At 43.5% G+C, this 21,400-nt stretch overlaps 1 protein-coding gene across 3 annotated transcripts in view; it reads right to left on the bottom strand.

Annotated features, from left to right (window-relative positions):
• The window catches only part of SPTBN1 (spectrin beta, non-erythrocytic 1), a 136,677-nt gene extending 115,591 nt beyond the window's left edge, over positions 1-21,086 (bottom strand). Inside the window, exon 1 of one of the 3 annotated variants that reach the window (XM_075035342.1) lies at positions 20,914-21,086. The gene's annotated coding sequence lies outside the window, so the exon portion shown is untranslated. Of the gene's footprint in view, positions 1-19,930; positions 20,130-20,516; positions 20,624-20,913 lie in introns of those variants that run through there. The other 2 variants (XM_075035344.1, XM_075035345.1) reach the window with 2 other exon arrangements.
• Positions 21,087-21,400: the final 314 nt, after the last annotated feature.

Raw genomic sequence — 21,400 nt, 5'->3', positions numbered from 1 at the left:
TAATGCAAGTTCCAGGCAAAAAGAATGGAGCCTTTCCAGGGTAGCAGTGGATCAACAGAAAACAAGCTCTAGGCAATAGATGAAGCTACACTATCCATTTTGATGCTTGCTACCCTGCAAGTGCCTGAAGTACAATCCCTTCATTCAGATATTTCACATTAGTACTGTACTCAGTAACGGCTGAAAAGGTGCTGTAGCTGTAAAAACACTCTGGCCAACCATGACAAAAAGATATTTGTGCTGACTAACACATTCTTGTTTACCAAATAAGTTATAAAACTAGCATGAAAAACCTGTTGTTTACTTGAGTTACAAACATCAAAAGAAAAATATTCATTGACCAGAAATTTTAATTTAATCTATGCAAAACAGACTGTAGGAGCACAGACCCAAACAAGCCATATTTGACATAGATAGATTAGACAGATGGTACGGTATGGTATAAGGGGGATTTGTGCTTGCTTGACTTTGACATGGATGAATTACTTATTAATTGCAGATGCAGAAGAGTTATGCTGGACATTTTACAAAGATTTAATGCCTACTAAAACTTAGTACCATTCAAAATTATCATACGTTCTGTACAACAAAATAGGGATTGTTTTGCAACTTAGTTCTGTTGCACACTTTTCAGAGCCTATCATGATGTTTTTCAATATAAAATGGATATAAGCAGCATAAATACTGTGCTATACTGTTCCAGAATCTTTTTGCAACCTGTGAATTTATGCAAGAACAGGGAAATTAACTGAAAGATGAATAGAAATCCTGACTTAAATTAAAACCTCTGAATTTCTGAAGGCTGCTGAAAGCTTCCAACTTCAAAACGAAGGCACTCAGCACAAGAGCCCTCTGTATTCATCTGCTCACTTCACCAGTGGCTGCTATCAGATTCTCTCAGGACCCCAGTGCAGCACAAGATTAAAATATGTTATTGCAGGAAATACAGGAGGGGGTGAAACTCAAAATCACTATCACATTTCTGGGGACTATCCAATCCCGAGTTTACACTGGGAGCCTATACGTATGGCAGTAACAGAAACACTGAACACAGGCGCTGATTTAAAACAGGCCGCTTCCCCTGAAGCTTATTATACCTTAGAATAAGCATTTCTGGCACCTGCTGTAAATATCACAGGCCACATTCAGCATTGGTGCAACTCTATGGCCTTAAGCATACTCATACTGGATGGATTTGTTGTATTAAGAGAGCTGTAGTGTCAAATGATAGCACTCGATGCAGCAAAGCAAGGCATTTCTCCAAACTGGCCAAAACCAGAACAAAGAAGTGTACGGGTGTGGGTTACAGAGTGGGAGGGGAATCTGGAGAGCAGGAAATTACAGAGAGACTCAGACATTCTCTACACACCAATGGTTGCCAGCTATCGCCTTACCTCTGAGACATAGCCAACTAGATACCAGTCATTTCATGGGACAAAAATTACTCCTTACTCACAGTCTCTTCCCAACGGCAAAGGAGGAAACAATGATATCATCTCCCACTCCAACTAGCATAAGGGGAGGGTCTAAGCTCTTATATACAGGTGTCAGTCAGGAGTAACCCAACCACAGAAAAGTTATTAGCTAAAAAAGAACAGTCATCATCTATTGTCCAAAATGAGAGTCAATTGTTTAGAGGAGTAAATAAACAAACAAGGTAACAGACTGCGGATTTGTGGAAATGGATACTCATATTCTTATTTTACCTCTCTGTTAGTGTAAAACCTTCCTCTACTCTCTTTTGCCATTGAGTGCTAGAGAAGCTCTATGTCCAGTTTGTTCTTGTTAACAGAAGGCACAACTGCTGGATACCAAGTGCCCCTTTGACACACACACACACACTCTGAACTGGCAAAAGTACACAGAACAGCATCTGGGGAGAGACAGTGGTAACTGCACAGCTACTGGACAGAGAGCGTAAGAGCAGAAACAACAAATTAATTAACCATTTCAACTGATGAGTTAAAAATTAGCCTCATCATCCCTTTAGCAACTAGCAGAAAATAGCAAAAGCAATGCTTTTACCCTGCAAAGTAACAATTTCTATAGTTCTCTATAGACCTCATTTGAGACAAAGTAGACAGCACCGAGATTCAAAACCAGAGTAACTTTCTTACCTGCAGCGTAACACTAGAAGCTTAATTTTTACAGGTGTTGGACACCAACAACTCCCATCAAAACAAACTGGGTCTCCGATGCTCCAAGCCTAAGACGAAACTGTCATCTCTCTCTTTTCATTAACCTGAACAGTACAGTTTACAGCAGCTCTGTCTCTAGCACAGGGTTTTCAGAACCCCTCACCCTGCCGAGGCTTTCTGAAGGCTCACAGGGTTGGAGCAGGCAGAAGAGCTTTGTTATCTTCTCTGCAAGTCCAGGTAATACCCACAAAGATTTGTAACCAATAAAAAAATTACATCCACCAGTATTTTTAATTTTCTGCAAGTTAGACAGGAAGGCGGACACCCTTGAAGCCACACCACAAAACATCCCCAGGAGAAGAGGAGCCCTAAGGTATCAGGTGGTCATAGGGCTATGCAGGAATTCTCTAGCCCCATGACTGATGCTAGGGCTTTCTTCTTTTTTCCCCCCCTATTTAGGGCTTTTCCCCCAGATCACATGGCACGTGAGCACATGTGAGTCCAGGCTGCACAACGCAGCCAGCACCCCAAACAAGGAGCAAGTGCAGGGCAGTGCTGCTCTGGGCAGAGCTCAAAGGCTGGCTGCTGCACTGCTCGCTGCTCCATACCATTCTACTCCCCAGCAGAGAGAGACGTGGCTATCTCATCTGTGTACCGGGAACTCAGTTTCCTACCATAACCCTAATTTCTTTACTCTGTTTGACAAATGAAGACACAAATTTGCCTTCAGATACCCATGCAAAGATTAGGAGGAAAGAGGTTCTGAATCAGCAAAAACTAGGGGCATTTTAGAAGGTCTGTAGGAAGTACAGCTTGGGGCTGCCTGCTCCTCAGGCAGATTTTCTTTCATGAAGACTTGCGCAGCTCCCTCTCCTTCCTCCCACTTGCGTCTGCTATTAATTTAATCAAAGGTGGTTTATGAGCAAGTTGAGGACAAGAGATCTGCAATTTAACCCTACTGAGAACAGCCAGCCAAAAGTCTAACAACTTTTTTTTTTCCCTTCAGAAAAAGTATCAGCATTCTTATTCACGTAATTTTCCATTTTGCTCACCTTTACAAAGCTGGTCTTGATTCTAAGCTATTTGAAAAAGTCAAATTTGTTGCAGTCATAAAAATTAATTATTTAGTGTAAAAGCCATTGTTTCCACCCTTGAAGTACATCTCTTGTTAGTCTGGCAAGTATCAGCTTGCCCTAGGGTTGAGGCTGCACGGAGTAAGCTGGTATTTTACCAACAGTTGTAACTTCATAGAACAAGTGAGGCTATTTCAGAATGGCAAAATGCCATAGCAAAATGACCTTCACGAGACCATTTCAAGGCAATCACACAGATTGCAGTAAGAAAAAATGGGGAGACAGAAAAATAGCTTAGAAGCCAGGACACGGTCAAACAGGGCTGAAGGGCATGCTGTGCAGGAGCCCAGGGAGAGGCCTTGTTTCAAATTTTTTTGAAAAAATTTATGCAGAGTCCTTTGGTAGTGGAGCACACACGCTTGCCTAATCATTTATTGAGACTGCTTTTCTCACTATGATTGAATCACTGGTCAGGAAAGAAACAGGAACTGATCCTAAAATAAGCCTCCCAAGATCTGATTCATGTTGCTAAATAATTAGTGTTTGTCAGTGAAAAATGAGCACTGAAGCCAAGGTCCCTCAAGCTATTTCAGATACTTTTACTTTTTTATACACCAAAAGTCATTTAAAAAAATTCAAGACACCACTGCAGCAACTTGGGCAAATACTGGCAGGTTCATGAGGACCACTACTTGCTTGAAGAGACCATGTGCCACCACGCACTTTTCCAACAACATTTAGAAATGAAAGTATAACTGAATAAAACTGAATTAGACAAAAGATGCTGGGGATATCACACAGAGAACAGTGAAGCTGGTACATGACAGGAGGCGTTAGGATCTCTCACTGACAGAACAGGGAAGTGCCATCACGTATTCACGGAAACGCACAACGTGCAAACACGTACTATCCAGAGCTGACACTGTTCAGCCATCTTCTTTTTCCATGATAGCTAAAATGTAACACAGAGGAGGATAAAAATTATTTGGGAGGCCAGCCCTGTGGTTACAGCCTATGTTTTGCCCAGATAACAATGCCAGCATCCAGAATTTAATCTCTTCAGCATGTTACTAAATTAAAATAATGCACTTAACTGCTTGCCCAAGTAAGCACTAACATGGCATTAAAAGTACATCAACATCTTTGTATTTAAAGCAGTTAATAGGACTCAAGTAAAGACATTATGAGGAGATACCAACAGTCTGCAGGTCGGTTCTTTGCACAACATACTGCACACAAACCACTGACATATTTTTCACACACATTAGCGTTACCTTCCAAAAACAAGCTATTGAATTCTACCTTGACTACTAAAGGAAGGGAAACTAACAGCAAATTCATTTCTGTATATATTCAAGCCAAGAAAGCTACCTTTAGCATGAATTCAGGCACAAGTATTAGATCTGAGGGATCTAATACAAATCTAATGCAAGCAGACATGCTTAAATAATACTGCCTCCACTTACATCAACAGGTGATCTGGTCAAGAGAAAAATCATTGGCTCATTTAGAGACCCTGAACGGCAACCAGAGGCCATCCTAAACCAGGAACAAACTGTGTGAGCTAAGTGTATGACCAGCCATGGCATCCCCTCCCCTCTTAATAGTATGTTTTTTTCCTGGTGTTTCGCCTGTGACTGAAATTCAGCTTGATCGTGCCCCTTTGGGTTTACATGCTTTGGGCTTCATTTTGGTTAGACAGCAAGTTTGGTGAGCGTAAAGGTGTGACCAGAGAAGTACGGCTTGGTGCCAGAATAGGTAGGAGAACACAGAAAGACGTTCCCTTTCTTGGAGCACCTCCTAAAGGTGGGAGCTCCAAAGCCAGTTGCTGGGGCACAGAGGGAGAGTGTTAGCACTGCTGAAGTACTGTGATTCCCCTGAGATGCAGCCAGACAGACTGACGACACAGAGATTTACCGTGCCTCTTCACTTACCACCAGCAGTCAATCTGGCAGCATGTCACCCAATCCAAAATGGCATTTGTCCTGGGGTAAATCCAGGACAAGCCCATTATGCCCCATAGAATAGTGTAAGAGATCAAAATCATTCCAGTTTTGCCCTGCTGGGATCCACCCTGCCTCAGCGCAAGCAATCTCTGGCCAGAGAGCACCTGCCTCCATGCCCCAGCAGCATGAAGCAGCAGGGCAGGGGTGTTCTGCACTCACTGGTGAGCCAGGCCGGGCTGCGGGGTCCAGGCATGGGGCTGGGACGAGTCCTGACACTCTGGGGCCCTGACGCCCAGCCTCGCTGTGACGAGCTGGTCCCTCTCTGCCTCTGTTTCCCTGTTCCAGAAAGCATCAGTAATGCCTGGCATGCTGGCAAAGCCCTTTGTGAAACACAGCTGGGAAACGCATAGCAAGTACTCTGGCCAGCCATCACACAGTTGGGGACTGCAGGGAAATATCTTGCTCTAGTCTTCTTTTCTAAGAGGACTGCAGCTTATAATGGCTGACCATCAGAGTGGTTTCCAGCAAAGTGCAACTGGTTCAACCAAAGTTAAGTTGAAAAATGAAATATTACTGCTAGTCTCCTCCCTACCCGTAGAAGCTAAGCTAGAGAATGGAATGGAAAAAAGGATCTCTTTTCACTTTGAACTTCAAAGGCAATTAGAAGAACAGCACTCCCATCACTCACCTGGACCAACAGGATTATATGGACAAATTAGACTTTCTTTTACAGCAGATGACAATTCAACCCCTTATTTTGGCTAAACACTGTTGAAAGCCTTTCTGGACTTCATTTCCATGATAAAAGGTGTGCATTTTTTGGCTCCCTTCCTTGCCTCATGGTATCATTAAGATGACATTCAAGCCACATGACAAGTACATTTTTTCTCCATTAAATATGCAATGGTCATCTCTCTTTGTCCTTTATTTTACCCTATCTACCACCTTTTGTTGATGTCAAGTCTAAGGAAATTATTTTGCCAAAATGGTACTTTATTATTAAATTTTACATTAGTTAATGTACAACAACCTTGGGGGAAAAAAAATAAACACCTGCCTTCCATTTGTGCATTCTTATAGCATGTAGGCTGAGGATATCAGCACTAAGTGCACACATTTGAACTTGCCAAGCCCTTGATCTTCCCACCAAGCTCAGTCATTCAGATTGCACCCACCCTTGTAAGTGGCCTCCCAAGAGGCAATTAGTGGCTTGCTACAACTTTCAGTCCTCCTGCCATAAACACAGAGGGTTGAACCCACAGCCTCCAGAGAGGAGGCAGGTCTTTCTTACAGCCCCTGCCAACTGAATAGAGTGCTGCCTGCTACCCAAGTGACTGTTACACATCCATTTGCACCAAGGCCAGGATCAGAGTCTTGTCCTGATGAATTTCTGTGAACACAGTTTTCTATTTTAAATTCATTTTCTTACTTTTGCATTCTTTCTGGTCCGTTATTTCCTCCATTTGATTTTAGATACTCTTCACTTTCTTTTGATCCATTTCCTGCTTCTTTCTTCCTCCCACCCACTTTAATCTGTTGTTATTGTTGAACAAAGAGTACAAGTTGAAGGAACAGGGGTGAAGAAGCCTTGGCTCAACTTCTACATAGCTCCAGCCTTGGGAGTGTACCTTTGACATGCTGAATATTTAACTGCTCTGGTAAGACTAATGAAAGAATTTCTCGATTCACAGCTATTTCGAACGCTGCAGAGAAGGCTTAATATTTGAATATTGGAATTGTAATAGCAATTGCAAAAGGAATAGCCTATTTTAAGCAATGCACTGACTTTATGGATGACTTACAATCATGGCACTGTAATACAGCGAAAGGCAATCAAAGAAGAGACTGTGACACAGTCAATTTTGTGCACAAGGCTTGTACTTTGCATGCCATTTTGGATTCTGCACGAAAACAGAGTTGGGGAGATTTATCATAGTCTCCAACAGAAACCACCATGCAGCAAAAGCATAAAATTAGTAATTATGACAACTTCTCAACATATCCAGCTGCTATAACCAACCAGGTGTTACCTCAGGCTACAGCTAAAAACAAGGCTAGGAGGTAGGCATACACTGCAGTGTGACTAACTGGGACAATGGCTCCTTTCTCCCTCATCCCTCAGTAGTCCTTGAAATCAAAATAATGAAAAAAACCCCAAACCCCACAAACAAAAAACACAACAAAACCCAAAACCAACTCAAACTCCACAGCTAAAATTAACTATAGGCTTGTGTAAAAATTCCCTCAGCTGCATTTCTTCTGGTTTTTGTTTGGTTTCTTTTTGCTATGATACTAAAATTACGAAGCCTCCTCCCCCCTTTTGTTGACACTACAAATAGCCTGTAGCCTTCATTCTGAAATCAGTAACTCAGGAAGAAGTCCAGGAAGTTTTGTTTGTTTTGTTTTCCCCTCAGAAAATACAACTTTTAAACAATATACTGTCAAACACAATGCTAATACTAACTATGCTATTGACCATTCAAATCAATCCCATTATACTTCCTGGAGCTTCCCATGAGGCTAGTTTGCATGGCTATCAGACTGCCAACGGCAGGAACCCTTGCTCAGGCCAGAGTGAAATAACTCAGTACTGACAGACCAAGGATAATTCTACACTGTCAAAGAGACCTGGGTCCGCTAGCAATAAATCAACATCAAAACGCGCCAAGTGCCAGTCATCCAAATACAAAGACCACATCATTTCCTCAAACATGTCACTTTCTCTGGAAATTGGCTCATCAGTCCTTGTATGAGAAGCCTAAACCCCACACAAGACTTACTTGGTCATTCTACTGATACAGCATCAGCGCCACAGAAGCAGGAATAGGCTGTTAACACAATTACTTCACAGAATTACTATTAAGAAGAAAACAGGCTGCCACAAGTTTGGACACTAGGCTGTTAGGCTTTAACCTCTATGATCGCATATTTTGAAAGCAGCACTAACAGCAGAGCATTTTTCAGACCTGAAAATTAACAGTAGAATAGAATTCCTCACAAGCAGAGGTTCAGACACTTCCTTCTGCTGTGATCCTACATTTGTGTGGCTCCAAATACCTGAAAAAACAACTGTGACCCTGCTCAAAAGTATTGGAGCTTCTCAAACCCACCATAACCCCCTGATTCAGAAACCACCACCCCAAGGAACAGGGTGCTCTCTCTGGCAAGTCACATCATGTCTTCAAGACAGCTCAGTGACTACTCAGAAAGAAGAGTAGAAAAGGGTTTTCGAAGTGATTCTGGGGAACAAATTCCTAAGGTGCAATATTCAAGGACCATGTATCAGCACAAAAAACTTTAGCATTCAGAAGCAAAAAACAGTAGCCAACTAGCCTCTGATTTCTGATACACTGTAAAACCTTGACTAAAAAAACCTGTATTCCGCCTGGAGAACTAACGTGAATACTGCAATTTTTTCCTGGCACTTACATCTAAAAGCCAGCATATCTGGAAGTGCTAAAACCATGGTCATTGCAGTTTCAGCACCCACCAATTTTCCACGTGGCATTTCCCAAAGGTGAACTGTGCCCTTCAGATTGACTGCAGAAAAAGAGTTCCAGCACTCTGAAGAGAAATATCTGCATTTTCCAGGCAGTAGTCAATGGAAGTCAAACTCAGAATGGACAGATTTTTAAAAGGAACAATAATTTATTGCTCCTGATGACAATAGGAAAATAGGAAGCTTTCTTTAATTTTAACAACAGAATCAAGGAAGGAAACTATATACAAAACATTCCAGTCTGCTACTATACACTGAGGCCAATTCAGAGAAAAAGAAATTAAGTGCTATATTTCACCAAAGTTAAGTATTTTTCACTATACAGGTAACTTAAGTACTTTCTGTTTTGGGAAAACAAGATTATTATTTAGAACACTGGAACAAAACAAGAGCAAGAGCAAGAGCAATTTAACCAAAATCTTTAGGAACACTCACTGGGACCACGCTCCATATTGCAAAAAAATGTGACTGGAGAGTTACAAACATCCCAGCCTCAGCCCACTGCAGTGCCTTGACACAAACATCTCATTGCTTGAGAAAGCAACTTACCCAGAATTAGAAAGGGTGGGATCTCAGCATAGTAACATGAAGCACAGACGAAACACACTGTGAAGTTAAATGTGCAGGTCTACCTTTTGCATGGTCAAGAGGTCCAAGACCCTAATCTTACACAACAAAGAGTAAATTCACACTGGGATCGTGTTACCCACCTCACTTGCCAGCTCCTGAGCTCCTTCGCCAAACCAGGCTCATGAACACAAGGTTCAGACAGAAACATAACGAGAACTACAATCTAATACCAACACATACATTCCCTCAAGACCCGTCAAGTTTATACCGCAAGTAATTCTGACCAGTGTGTGAACCACTGGAAAGCATAAAGCAAATTCAAAATATGGTTTGTTATTACAGTAATATTTGCATAATAGTTATTTATCTGTATTATAAGCATAAACATAGTTTCAGGACAGTTAGCCCAAGGTGAATCGCCCATCTCTTTAATCCTTTAATAACACGCTTGGAATGCAATTTGGAAATTCCCCTCTGATAAAGTAGTCATGCTGCCTGCATAGTGACCATTTCTCAACATTCATTACCATCAAGCATTTTAGTCTTTTAAAAAATTGCAACATTTTGATCAATCCACAAAAAAGAACATTAAGAATACATACAAAGTTATTTTTGTCCCTGTTTTATACATTTGCATGCCCTCCTATCTCTCTTTAGAGCACCTTGTTATATTATGGCCAAGCTAAGTATCAGGAAGGAGACACATTTATATCAAAACACGCATAAAACTTTCAATGTTAAGACTGCAACAGGCGCCAATCTAATCCAGTTTGCCGAAAATTAATTTCAGGCCCAAAGCTCTTCCATGGCTCTTTGGCATCCTGCCACAGCTTATGACAACCAGAAGTTAAAAATGAAAACAGCTGTACTACTGTTAAAGGCACCATGGAATAACGTGGACATGCTGCTCTGTAAATTGCCCTTAAGGTGACATGTAGGTTCATCACCCCATGCCAGGAATCTGAGGAACTTTGTGACTCTTTGAACTCTCACAGCAAGCTGAGCCACTGCAAACCAAAGTGATTCATATTATTTTCTGCTAGTCAGCAACAGCTGTAGAAACATCTCTAAAATGGTTGGCATACCCTCCGCCAACTCAGTGCTCCACCTATCACTGGTATGTCCATGTGGTCCTCACCTGTCAGCTCTGCTTCGGCAATGAGATCATTAGGTCTTCACCATGTTTCTTTTCCACTTGTTCAGAAGAAGATCCTAGTTAAAGCAATCAAACTTCTGGTTTACCTCAGCCTATCACCAATAAATACTAAATGAGAACCTCTAGATCCTGCTATACCCCTACAGCGTATCTAAATGCTGATCTTTGTCACACACACTCCAGCAGCATAATCTCACTCAGGATTTACTACCCGATTAGGATTACTTAGACTAAAAACACAGATAAGATAAGAGCTATGTGCTCCCTATCACTCACACCTGCCCACAAAGAGGGTATCACCATCCTTGACTCCTAGAGTCATTTACCAACTTTTTGGTGTCTTTTCACATTTTTTACAAACCTTATGTTTCTAACGTGGTTCAGAAATGTAACTGAGAAATACAAAATTATCTCAGATATGTTCTTCTGCATATTTTTATACAAAGATGATCTAAAAACTCAGGCCACAGGCTGTGATGATGTAAATCAGCACAGCTTCACGTGCTAGTATGTAGCTATGTAACTTGGCACAACTGGGGATTCAGATCCTTCATTCTTAAGCATCGCAGAGAAAGAAAAATCCGAATATTGCAAGGAGAATAAGCATAGAAGGTCCCTCTTTTCTTACTAAACAAAGTGAAGAACGCAGTTGAGTGTTTCACTACTAATCTGGCAGATAGTATATATCATTACTACACTATGGGTACTTCAATACTTGTCTGGGAAAAATATCTTTAATTCTTTGTGGTATATGTTTAATTCAAAGTCATTTTACTCTTGTTGTCTAGCATACAATGGGAATAGATCTCTAAAAATAAACTACTTCCCCTATCTTTCAGCTCCTCAGGGCAGTTTAACGTCTTATTAACTGTTATTCACATCTCTTACGTAAACTGTGCAATTTCTGGGAATTTTTATGCCTCCTAATACATAGAGATAATCTGAAGGTGTGCAAGACCAAAAAAGACACAGCTCAGTGAAACTTGATTGGATTGCATTTTTTTTACTTTACCTCTATTTACCTTTTGCCTGAGTTTTATGCAAGCATCACTCCTTGGATTCAGATCCTGACCAGCAATAAAGCTACTTTACACACTCCAGTGATAGAAAGCTGCAAAGCTGGCTTAATGGGCCAGCTGGGGTCAGGGAATCCCCCTGTGGTGCAGAGCAGGTGTATCTGGTATGCCACATCCTCTCACAAAACAAACTTTGGAGCGTAACCACTGTGCCCCACTTTATCCTGAGCCGGTGCAACAGCCTTCCTTTCCCAATGTATTGTAAACCAGCATAACATAAAGCAGCCTTGCAGCTGTTGCTTGCTGTACAACAGGCTAAATCAGTCTCCTCCCCACAGAGAAGCTCAGAGACTGCAGCACAGGAGACATAAAACTGCTCTTCTCTGAGCATAGGCCATCTGGACCTAATACCTGGGGCCAGAGACTTCAGTTCTGGTACAGGCACGATGGGAGAGTTACATCTTGTGGTCCTCAAGAGCTAAACTGATCCCAGGCTTGTAGTGTAGACCAGAAGCTGATGGGTGTTTTTCCACAAATGAAGTAATCCATCTGCCTTTTAATAAGTGCAGCTCATCACTTGCCCTGAAATCTGCATGCACTAAATAAAAGGTCATGACTTACAGTAGTCCAGACTCTTTGTTCTGAATCTAATTATTCTGTAACATTTCAACTTTTATTTTTTCCTTTTACGGAGTTCCTTGTCCAGGTCCCTGCAGCAATGCAAACACACATCCAGGGAACAGTTATTTCAATCCATACTTTCCTACAGCAGATTCGCACCAGGGCTAAACACAACCACCTGCTGACTCAGTATACTACAACCTTGCTACAAAGGATCATCCACCCCAGCCCCCGCACTTTCCTCACACTATCCCATTTAGAAGCTAACTCATCCTCTTTCCGTAAGAAACTAATTTAGGCATCACAGGTTTTAAGTTTAAATGGCTTATGCCAACAACTAAAGCTGCACAATCAGATTCTTCTGTTGACAAATTTGACATGGGGCCGAAAATCAAATTTGCTTATTTTTACCCTTAAACAAAACCATATACGGTCTGCAGTGGTAAACCGCTGTTCATTTTAATATCCAAACACTGATTGCTTGCATTCAGTGTCTTGTGCCAAAATCCTGTCGCTGACAACCAGCCCAGGCATGTCTGAGGCTGCTGAACTGATTTACCTCTGCCTTGATACTTCCAGACAGTTCAAGATGAATTTGAAGATGCTAGTACTAAGCCTACACTAAGATAAAAATCCATCTCGTTTCTCATTCAGATAACAATGAAGATTATATAAACAGCTTTCCCTAAGCTGGGACTGCACGGTTTGTGCTTCTCTTGTATGGTTTTAATACAGCTTTTTCATTCTTACTTGCAGTCCTATCCTGTCTTCAGCTAAAGACTTGAGAGTGACCTAAACGTTCTTAAGATGCAAAGAGAATGTATTATCAAAAAAAAAATCCCCCTGAACTCTCAGTCAATAATCCATTTTTAGGAAAGAATTTGTGCTAAAATGAGGTAAGTGATAACTTTCCAGATCTCCTGTTATCCAGAGTACTATTTTAGGGAGAGTGTGACTGCGTTTGCGCTTGTCGCATAGTCCTGCTTCCAATCTCCTGGCAGATCCCCAGCACATTCCAGTATTTAATGCACCACGCTTGTTGGGATGCAGTCCCACTTATCTCCCAGACACATTGACTAAGACTTTCCCACATAAACTGACCCACCCTTTAGTAGCAAGAGGTCACTCAGTACAATCAGCCTTCAAATGAGAAAAACATCAGGAAAAGCTTCTCTGATGCCAAAAACACAAAAAGAATAAAATTCAACAGGCTCCAGTATTTGTTTTATCAAAACTTCAAGACTGCAAGACGGATTTTTCAACTAGTACAAACCAGTGTAGCTCCACCAAAGTCAACCAGATTTTTTTCAGGCTTAGGATATGGCCTCCTAAAAGCATTTAAAATTACAATAAGAGTACGTTACTCTAAAAAAAAGGTTAAAAATAAAAAGTTAGCAATTAATCTATTCACCTTTGACTATCATGAAACTGTAGAGAATTATTCATAGTATTACGTGCAGAAAAAGGTCACTATATTTGAAGTTATAAAAATAAAGCAGATACTAAACTAACTAGGCTATCTTTACCACATATGGACCCTACACGATAAGGAGTACCTGTTAACTTAAAGTGAACTGCAGCATGGTAGTTCAAAGCCTATTTTTCTCCCAACTCATCATCTCTGAGTCAGGCTGACTAAAGGACTGTTCAAATCTCAAGAGATGCAGATACCATACTTTTTGAAAGTTCAGGCACACAAAACCAGTGCCTGCTGCTCAACTCCCTTGCTTTCATATTTCATATAGTATAAGTGGCAAAGCGTGAAATAAGATCACTAGCTTTCCTGACTTCCTCACTAGACCCCCACATGATGCAGGGTCTAATAAAGAGTGGTCTACTGGATGATCCTCCTATATCAAAACTCCCATTGACTTCCATAAGGCAGATTTAGGCCCAAAGTACCCTTCCTAAAGCAGAGAGGCCAGTAATTTGCTGGTGAGAGGCAAAAACTGCTTTCTCCAAGGACAGACTAGAATGTTCAGCTTCATGCTGCATTCCAGTGTTGCTATAAATGTATATGCCACCAGCATAGCAGAGCCACAAGCTACCCACCAATGCAAAGCTCTCCATCTGCAGAGACTGGCGATAGATCACCCTTAAACACTTCAATTAAATATTTGTTTACTAAGAGAAAAGTCAGTGAAAGCCCTTGGGAAGAAAATCTCATAATTAGTTTAGCTACAGACAAAAGCCAACACTTCAAACTCAGATACCCAAACTAAAACCTGTGGGTGTTAAAATAAATTTATCTACGTTGAGTTAATTTAGATACAGCAGGCAGCACCTTTTCCCTTCTAAGCCAGAAAAACAGAGGAACTACTCGTTATAATTAGCTGGAGTATTTGTGGTGTCTAAGCACTAAGCAAAATTGATTTCATGAGTGGAAAAAACAAGCATTTGGTCATACTGCACAAAACTGTATTTTCTATTCTGCACTACTGACTGCAGTAACCACAAATCAACCCCATTGTAAACCAGGTTCTAGACCTGCCCAGTCAGCCAGCACTCACCATGGCGTAAGAAACAATACATATTGACAGCTTTCTTGCCCTTACAAACACAAGGCTCCCTTTTATCATGTAAAAGTAAAAGTAAAAAGCAGATACACAATGTCATTCTATAATACATCAATCAATAGAATGATAGGATTAATTTAGGATCAAATGGCATTAACTTACAGAAACAAAAAATGCAGATCCAGATTACTGCTTGATGGTAAGAAGTCCCCACAATGCCTTGTAGAAGACCTTGACCGTCTATTTGGGACTGTAACAGTACTAGGGGCTGAACCCCACAGTGAAGATTAAAGACCTCATAAAGATGCCTGTTGGACTGGCTTGGGAGAAATTTCTGCCTGGTATCAAATTCAGCGATCAGTATAACCTTAAAACGTCAGGGCCAGGTTTCCAAGAGGAGCCTCCACGTCACCTCAGAGCACCTCCCACCCAGCTCACTGCCTCACCCCAGCCAGCCCCCAGCCACTAATGCCTCTAAGAAAGTGGAAAAAATAGAAATAAAACCCCACAAAATTCAAGGCAGGGGGATGATCCTTCCTGACCACTACAGGCACCCAAATGAAGCCCTGAATTGTGAGATTTTAGCACAGTCATTATCTTGATGCGATGCTGTGCTTTAAGAAAACTCAAGGCAAACTTAAAAAAAAAAAAAAAAGACAGAACTAAAGGTCTGTAGTCCCTATGGACTAAGACCAGAAAGGATCATAACAACCATTCAACCCCTTTCTATAGTGGTACTGAACAGATAAAGCATAAACACTTTATTCATTAAGTTGGCTACTTCAAATACACTAGCCTACATGCCATTCAATCATGTGGGCGATGAAGTGGTATATAAAAGCTTGGGATTTTTGTTTAGGTCTACGTATCTTCATCTCTGATTACACCTTCCACCAGCTAAACTAAGTCTTTTTAACTACGTATCTTCACAGAACAAATATATTGCATATCCTCCTATACACCCATTTACATGGAGGACTAGCAACTGCCCACCCGTGACTGAAGCCCATTTCAGGGATCATTCCCCATTCTCACAACTGTGTTGAGTCATGATTAACAAAACCAAACCCCGTGGTCACTCCAATAAAACTGAGCTGTCAGTCAATCCCTACTCCTTTCTTTAAAATAAATGAACAAAAAAAACCCTGTGCTACTGCTTCTTTGCAAGTCTTTTTCCATGGCAAGTCCACAGTTTCTCCATTTACTTGCAGAAGCATTCTTATTTCATATTCTTACAACTATACTAACTCCAAGCAGTATGACTTTAACAGAGAAGGAGAAATGGTTTCCTCTTGAGTACAGCTGCGCATATGTGAACAAAAACAGGAGACTAAATCCAAGAACATCATTCCTGAATGTGTTTCACAGATCACAGGCAAATTGCTCAGCAGGTGTAACTTCAGGATCTGGCCACTTCTTCCAAACAGAGAACAGCCTGTGTTCAGAATCCCAGTAAACAGAAAAGCTACTTAATTTGGAACATTTACCTGTGAACAGTTTCATAGCAGTATATTTTTAGATCCACGAACAGAGTATTAATGGCACACCTCTCCTGTTCCAACAGCATGACTGGTATGACCAGCTAATCTATTCGTAGTATCTAACAGGTGTGTGTTAGCATCTGTTGGCACAAGATTTTCACACTGAGTGACTCTTTTGTTCAGTTCTTGCTGCTCTCTTGATGTGAGGGGTTGCTGAATAAATCGAACCAACATACCATTTCTTTTTAAAGTTCTAACGCTTAGCACATTTGAAAGATTGTGAAATAAAAATGACTGCACAACAGCATAGTATGTTTCTCTGGTGGTAGTGGTGACACACCAAAGACATTGCTGGTGTGCTAAAAAACATGCAGTTTGAAAAAAAACGTAAGTTTGTACAATATATAAAGAGACTAACAGGAAGAAAGTGAAGAGACGTGAAAAAGTAAGAACATCCTAAAATTTTCACTGTTCTACAATAAAAGAAACCTTACAGGGAAGAAGCTGAGAAAAATGTTAATGGTGCTGAAAAACAATAGCTCAAGATATTCCTCAACCTTAATCTGTTCTTGGCCATAGGAAGATGTATACAATCCCTGAGCACAAAGGTTATAGATTGGTGTATATCTTTTCCTAATCGCATACATTTTACTTGCAAGTAGAAATAACACTTTCAGACACAACCCCACCCACCCTAGCCATCTTTCTCAAACAACCATAAAATCTATTACGAAGTCAACCATAAACAAAAAACATACAAAAGTTTTTTCCATGGAAAACTGGGCTTTTTAATGAGGAATGGACAGTAAAAGATGTGTCTGGGATTAACAATACATGAAAAAGAAATTAAGCAGGACAAAAAGGAAAAAAAGCTGCCTGCTTAAATATATAGAATTGACCTATATCACTCTGTTAAAGCTGTTAAATAAGTTGAGATCTACTAGGCATAAGAAAAATTCCTTACATGTAATGTCTCTGTAACCCTTTTTTCATTAAAGGAAAGCAAAGTCTGGAAAAGTCCAGCTGTAACTGCTGCAACATTGTACTCATGTTCATTAGAAAAACAAATTCACAACAGATCATTTTAAGAGTAATAATAAAAATCTGACAAACGAAAACCATATGTAGGGGAAAAAAAAAAAAACAAAAAAACAAAAAACAGTGGGGAAAGCAGTCTTCAACGCAGCCTCTTTGCAGAACACTGCTTATACCTCAGTGCCATTTGATGGTACAGACACACATTTCACCTCCAGCACTTGCTTCACCAGGTGAGCGTTATTTGGTGATAACAACCAAACACAAGATGACTTCTAAGGTATAAATACACTAGAAAGCAAGAGAAGACAACTAGATTTTCACGTTTAACACCTCTAGGCCAGATTCCTGCTGGTCTAACTTGGGAAAGTTGCCATGAGCTTAGATAGAGGTAAGCATTCAATGTACTGGCAAACTCCCCAGCTCCATCAGTTGGGGACAGGAGCAAGCCCACAGCATGAGCTCGCGTGTCAGAAAAGCCCTACATGGCTCTACACAGTTTATATCATGGAGCACTGGCCTGGTCTCATCAGAAGTTTCCACTGCATGGTGTGTATCACGCACCACAGAAAATAGCCTGCACTGCTCTACTTCGCAATCCCCTCATTCAACCGAGTCTCGAAAAGATCCAAGGGGTTGCTGGTGGCTCCTTGCTCCGACATAAGGCCATCCAGTTCCCATAGCACAAGCACCGCAGTTTGCAAAGGCTTTCCTAGAACCATGAAATGGCAAGCAGGAGGCCTGTGGTCAGAGATACCAGCCTGGACTAGATTTAGGAGCTGACTCATAGGTAATGGGCAACGATAAACTATTGTACTGGTTTTTAACTTGTGCCCAGATCAGATGACTAAGGAATTTAGGTGTCTGTAGAGATTAACTATCTAAATAACTTTTGCAGTCGGAGCCTTGAACATCTGCACAAACAGACCTTCTCATCTGTATTCCACAAAATATGTCCACATACTCCTCGCTAATGAAATACAATGCTTATTTTACAAGTAATCCAAGTACAAATATTAAATCCTGTAACTGACCCACATAAAAAATAAATCCTTAGTCAGGTGACGTAATATAAATGAGCATCACAGGCCCACCCAATAAAGGGGTTTTAACTGATTAAATTTTATGTATGTTAAAGGAAAAACATCTTTCATAAAATGGTTTGGTAAGCCTACTTAAAAGGAGCTGTCTCAGAGACATGCGGCAATGTTCTGGTCTCCATACATGTAGTGTGAGCGTTTTGCCCCCTTCTCTGTTCCACTTCTGTGTACAGGCAGAGTTCAGTAACACACAGTAATACCAAAAGCTGCAGGATTCATGCCACCATAGAGATGAAACAGCATCTGTAACGCTTTTTGCCACATAACTGCTGCAAGCTCCTATTTCATCCAAAAATGCTGCATCCTGCTTCACGGAATATCATCTACTGCACTTAATCTGCATTACAGAAAAACACAAAACGGGCTACCGTTCCATAACCTGACCTCTTTTTTAAAAATGTGTTTATGCTGCTGTATGAAGTAACAAAATATTCCCTACCTATTTTATTTATCACCTATCTAGCGCTGGTTGTGACACATTAGCAAGCCCACTAGTCCATCCCCATAGCCCTACAACCACCGCTAAGTCATGCAGGCATCACAACAGCCATTGCTGTTTTACTGAGAAACAGCGAGAAAAAAGAATGCCAATGGATAATGACACTTCTTTAGAAATCACATCTAGCTACCAAGAATGCCAATGGATAATGACACTTCTTTAGAAATCACATCTAGCTACCGTTACCCACCCTTCCTGGCTCTTTATCCCATTCTGTTTTCATCTCCTACCTCTCCCTCCAGAGACTTCTGAGTATATGCAAGTCCTTCTTCCAGCAGAGATTTCCTGCAATGGCCTGAGGAGTCCCTTGACATTTTCACATGGCTGATATCTCTTTGAATAAATTACTCTACATGACCTGCCTCTATAATCCTTAGACTGGGGAGCATTGTTCCCCAAGATGTCTTTCAGCACAATACATTCAGGGGGCTGAGTGAATAACAGCATTTTTTTCTGAACTGGCTAGACAGTTCAATAAGCAGGTTTCATAATATTTCTATCCTGCCAATAAAGGTCGAAGGCTGTACTGAATGCTCCGGATCTTGACAGTTAATGTTTATTCCCTCTTACAGTGATCCTGCTTCTGATTTTGAACGTTTAACATTTACACCTATGGACAACGTTGAATAAGTACAGTTTAGAAATACAGACCGCTACTCGCCTTCTTTAAACAAGAATGCAATTTTACTCACAACTAAAGATACCAAAATTACAAATTCAATTACTCACTCTAGTCCTGTTTAATCACTCCAAGAGCAAAAGAATCAGCCTTAAGAGAGGGGTATCCAAATAAAACGCCAGACCCCAGTGCCACGAACAAGGATTTTTCAGAGCTGCTGCAGTCTTTACCGTATCTAGCAGAAGTCTGCCATATTTTTTTTTGTTAAATCAGGCCTATGCCCATCTCACTGCAAGAGCTGCCTAAAAGAGATAATGAAATCAAGTCCGGGCATTGTGCCTTTTAACTGTGCCCTCGCTTCAGGTATACGAGAATATATAAAAGCAGCGGATGAAAGCAATCAAAGCAACGCATTTAACGGCTGCGAAAGGCAAACGCCGCTCTGTATCGGCGTTATTCCGGAGCCCGGCGCTCCCACAGTACAGAGCACCGCAGCGGGTGACGACCTGATAGCCGCCCGCCCAGACCCCAGGCGCGAACCGGACGCCCCTCCGCGCCGCCTCCCCACCGGCGCCCGCCGCAGCCCCGCAGAGCCGCCCGCCCCGCCCCGCCCGCGCTCCCCCGCACCCCGCGGAGCGGCCCCGCACCCCGCCCCACACACCGGCCGCGCCGCCGCCCGCTCCCGCAGCGGCCCCCGCCTCCGCGCCGCCGCCTGCGGCCAAAGGAAGAAGAAGAATCAAAAAAAAAATTAAAATAGCAGTAACGTTTAAATAAAATAAGAGTACTAGCGGTCCCGAGGCGCAGCGCGTCCGCGGCTCTCCGCACCGCGGCGGGGCGTGCGGCTGCGCGGCAGAGGCGGCACCCGCGGGGAGGGCGGGCAGGGGCGGCGGCCGCGGCCTCCGGGGAGGGGAGAGGAGAGGCCGGGCCGGGCCGCGCCGGGGCCGCCGCAGGGTGGGGCGGCTCCGCGCCCTGACAGCCCTCCGCGGAGGAAGCGGCCCCACGCCGGGGCAGCGAGCGGCGGCGGAGGGGAGAAGGCCGCACCCGGCCCGCGCTGCTCCGGGGCCGCTACTCGCTCTCCCGCCCGCCCCAGCGCGGCGGAGCGAGGCTGCGGCGGGGCTGCGGGAGCCGCCCGCGGTCACCGCCTCGGCGGGCCCGCCGCACGCACACACACACACACACATGCACTCACAAGCACGCAACCCCGGGAAGGGGGTGGGGAGGGCCGCCCCCGGCCCGGCCGCCCCTACCTCTCTGCTGCCCGGGCGGCGGCTCGTCCCTGCTCGGCGGCGGCAAGTGACCGGCGGCGCCCGCAGCCCCCGCGGCGCTGCGCTGCGCTGCGCTGCGCTCCGCCCGCCCGGCCGCGGCGGCTGCGAGGGGCGAGGGGCGGGGACAGCGCGGCGGGGCGGGGGCGAAGCGCAGCCCCCCGCCCCCGCGCCCCTTCCCTGCGGAGGCGGCGAGCGGCCGCCGCCGCCCTGCGGTGCGGGGAGCCGGGCCGGGCGCCGGCAGGTGTTCCCCGGCGCCCCCAGAGCCGGGCCGCCCTCCCCGCCGGGGCACTGGCGCCAAGCGGCCGGGCGGGGGCTGCTGCCCCGCTGTCCCCGGTAACGGCGGGCGGTGTCCTGGGGGAGCGCGGAGGGGCTGCCGCACCTGGTGCTGCTGGTGAGGCCTCGGCCCGCCGTCACGCCCGGATCTCGCCCCTCCGCGCAGCAGCCTCCCCGCGGGCCCTCGCTCACAGCCTGCCTTGAATGTTATCCACCGCTGCCGGCTGCTCCCAGCTCTCCTTCCCTTTCCCTTCGTTTATCTGGTTATTGGATCTCTCTAGCCTTCATGCTCCTCCTTCTCTGACACCCTCTCCTATCGCAGAGACGATGTTGGCTCACCCCCAGCATCCATTTCCTCTAGTGCTACTTGCCTGCTGCTCGGTCATGCCTACTGGAAATCCCATCCTGGGTTTGACTTCCTCCACTGCAGAGTCATCCTCTCCCGCTTCGGTCCTGCCACCTTCCCACATAAACAGCTCCCTTTGCCAGTGTCACCCAGTGCCCCTGAAACTCAACCCCAGATGCCCTTCTGCCACACATCCCCTCTTCCCTCTTTCTCTGGGTAGGATTTTGCCTGTCTTCCTAGAGAAAGT

This window comes from Buteo buteo, chromosome 9, assembly GCF_964188355.1.
Source record: "Buteo buteo chromosome 9, bButBut1.hap1.1, whole genome shotgun sequence".
Classification (NCBI taxonomy): domain Eukaryota; kingdom Metazoa; phylum Chordata; class Aves; order Accipitriformes; family Accipitridae; genus Buteo; species Buteo buteo.
The sequence above is the reverse complement of the archived record's forward strand: the minus strand, read 5'-3'. Positions and strand labels throughout refer to the sequence as shown.